Here is a 3,677-nt window from a genome sequence, read left to right as displayed (position 1 = left end):
GAGGGTGGAGCTTGAGATAGATTGATTAAGAACTAGAATGATTAAGAACATTCAAACTTAAATTTAGCAAGAACCTGGATTTGTTGACCCATCAGATGTTCAGAAGTGGAGTGGAAGAGAGGGTGGAGTCAAGCATGGCTCAACTCATGAAAACCAGTGACTAAGAATATGACAGCACAATTAATGGTGAGAAGAAATTTAGAAGAGGATCTGGTTTGTGTGGGAGGGGGGAGTAAGTTTGGGTTTTAGACATGTTGGATTAGAGAGAGCAACTACAATAGCTAGAGCACATTCTATGTGCCAGGCACTCTCCCAAACATCTTATGTGAAAATTTTATTTAATCCTTACAATTACCTTATGAAGTAAAGACTATTATTATTACTGCAATTTTACTGGGGAAGAAACTAAGACTTAGAGAAATTAAGTAATTTGCTAATTATACCATTCAATTAGTAAGTAGCAAAGCACAAACAAACAAAAGTCTTTTGACTCCAAATCTGATTAACACTGAATCCATGGACAAGTTCCAACCAAAAGGCCAGATCTCAAGACCTATCTGAGGGCAGACACAGAGGCTTTGATTCATCTACCTAGTCATGAGTGAAGGCGCTACCAGAAGAAACTGAAATTGTTCAAAGGGAACATAGATCAAAAGAAAGGCGGCCACGATAAAAACATGGAGATAGCCCAATTTGGATGGATAATGGGAAATAAGAAGGAGTAAGAACATGAAGAAGGAGAGAAATCAGAGAATTGGATCTGAGTCACACAAAACAAGGAAAGAAATTTCAAGAAAATCCATAATCTATACCATAAATTGTTCCCAAAAGAGATGATAACTGGAAGGTTATTGGGAACTTCGGGATAATAATGATAAATAAGCAAAAGGTGCTTATTATGTGTCAGGAACTGACTTTACACATATTAATCATATAATCATCACCACAAGTTTGTTACTCCATTTCACAGATTGGAGGCATCATGTTAAAATAATTAAATGGGAGGCCAGTTGACTGAGGTGGCTTAGATACCCTGCGTTCCTAGGTAAGTAAGTAAGCTGAAATCTAACTCAATTTAAGAGAAAATGAAACTTAAGCTCAACAAATTTCAGGTGGCCAACTGGGTATTAGTAATATTGTCTTGAACTTCCAACAAAAATAGTCCAAATGAGTCAATTGCTCAAACTTTAATCAAATAATTTCTTTGCTCAGCTCCTGCATATTCCCTATAAAAGCTTTCCCTCATGTCCCTTTGTCAGACACTGGTTCAGAGCTGCCTGCTTCATGAACAGCTCTCTGCTCAAATAAACTCTTTAAAACTTTAATGTGCCAAAGTTTATCTTTTAAAAGTTTTTTTAATTGGCACATTGTCATTGTACATACTTATGGAGTACAATCCTGATGATTTGATAGAGATATATGTTGTATAATAATCCGGTTAGGGTAGTTAATGTATCAATCATCTCATGCATTTATCCTATCTTTGTGACAAAAACATTCAAAAGCCTCTCCTCTAGCTATTATGTAATATATAAAACTGTTAGCCACAGTCACTCGAGTGCGCAATAAACATCCAAACTTATTCCTCAGCTAGAGAGAAGCAGATCTGTGATGCCACCCAGTCAGTCTAGTTTAAGCATATACATCCTTCATCTTGACACAGTTTCAGGAGAATGGCACCTGCACTGACCAGATGGTAAGTATATTAAGAAATGACAGATAATGTTATTTCTCATCTTGCTGTGTACCAGTGGTTTGTGGGATAATCTGGCCCAGGGATCTTCCTTACTTGCAAAATTGCAAAAAGAAAAAAAAAAAAAGCCCATGAGTTGGAGTTTAGGAGGAGTCAGCCTAGCCATGATGCCGTGCTGCAATGGCCACACTACATGCAGCTTCAGTGGCTCTGGAGGTTGCCGGACTCTTGACAAGTGGGCCAAAGCCATAAAGACCAAGACAACTGCTTCTGTGGGGGTTTCTTTAACTACTGGCTCCTTTGTTTCTGACATAGTCTTCCCAAAGCAGCAAAAAAGCCAAGTGTACCCACATATTTGGTAAGAAGGAGAGGAGAGGATGCTGAAGAACAGAGGTATGTGTCAGTGCTAAACAAGAGGAAGTCGTGATCTCAAGTACAAGAGCCTCTTTCATGTGAGCCAGGCTTTCGCTACTTGCTTTAAGGCATAGTACACAGAGGTTTAGCTGTAACCCTACCTGTAGAGGTTTAACATTAATCCTACCTAACCACAGACCAGCAGCTGCTGGCACCAAAGGAAAGGAAAGATTGTAAAAGAACACTCACCAATTTTCTGTCCCCACAAGAATGTTCTCTCAGGCATCTTTCATATCTCTGATTCATTAACTCCTTTGAGAAGGGGCATTGCTTGTGAGCCTTGGTTGAAAAGTTCATCATTTTTCCTGGGAGGAATAGCCCATTAGGTGGAGCAAAGTGGGAGTGAGATCATCCTGAAGGCATTCAAAGAGCTCTGGTTCCAGAGAAGAACTGAGCAGGATTTGAGTAACTGCTCTTATCAGCTTGCAGCCCAAAGTCCTGAATTCCTCATCCCTTATTTTGCTGAACTTGCGGCCTCCACAGCCTCCCCACGAGCTCCTTCCTTAATATCTTACTTTTTTCTGCCTGTGCTATTTTGCTGAAGAGGTGCTCCCCAGGATTTCCAATGATAATTCCATGCACCAAGGAGAGGAAGGAAAGACCTGGCAGGGGCACCTAGGTCTCTGCCCTTCCCTGGTGGAGAGTGGGGTGGATATGGAGATACATTGGTCTTTGAAATAAGAATTGGAAGAATTGAAAGCAACTCCGTCTATATCGGCAGTTTTCAAACTTTGGTGCATATGTGAATCACCTGGGGGTTTTTGAAAGTGATGGCTGCCTGGTTCGCACTCCTGGGCATTCTGATTAACGAGGATGGGATGGGCATCAGAATGTTGAAGAGCTCCCTAGGTGATTCTAATGTGCAACAATGTTTGGGAAGCACTGGTCTATAACACACTCGGCTTCCCAGGTCACTACAGTGATATTTTGAACAGACTGAGGAATCTTAGAAATCTTATGCCTGTAACTCTTCGTGATGAAAGTACGTGCTAACAGTAGCAGCAGCCTCATTGAGTGCTGGATAGGAAACCAGTGTTTCACAACCATTAACCCATGAAACAACACTTAGGTAGATATCATTCCTTTGGTTTCATAAATGGGGAATCTGTGACACAAATATCTTAAAATATATGGTCCAAATGTACGTGGTGAGGAAGGAGAGGGGACAGGATCTGAATGCAGGTGTCAGATACAGACAATTCATAACAAAAGCCAAAATGTTTCATTATTTTAGTTACACTAAGTTTTTCATTTGTATTGTCAGGGCCAGCGGTTAGAGCCCACAGCCCCTTTAAACCCATTGTACAGACTGGGTCACAAACCCTTCACATGCCAGGCTAGGTCACCAGACCCCTCACATGCAGGTCCATCAGGGTAGGCTGGATCAAACAAACAAGTTTACTCATGTTGGCCTGGTGGGCTTTCTCTGTCTGAATCTAGTATGATGTCATGCTTGTTTGAATGGCCTTCCTGACCCCTAGATCAATAACAAAATGGTAAACAATCAGGCTTGGTCAGCTGGGAACTGAACTTAGTGGAGACATATCAGGTGTCAGGGTCTAAATCTAAA

This window comes from Galeopterus variegatus, unplaced genomic scaffold (assembly GCF_000696425.1).
Source record: "Galeopterus variegatus unplaced genomic scaffold, G_variegatus-3.0.2 Scaffold4787, whole genome shotgun sequence".
Lineage (NCBI taxonomy): Eukaryota > Metazoa > Chordata > Mammalia > Dermoptera > Cynocephalidae > Galeopterus > Galeopterus variegatus.
This window is presented reverse-complemented; position numbering follows the sequence as displayed.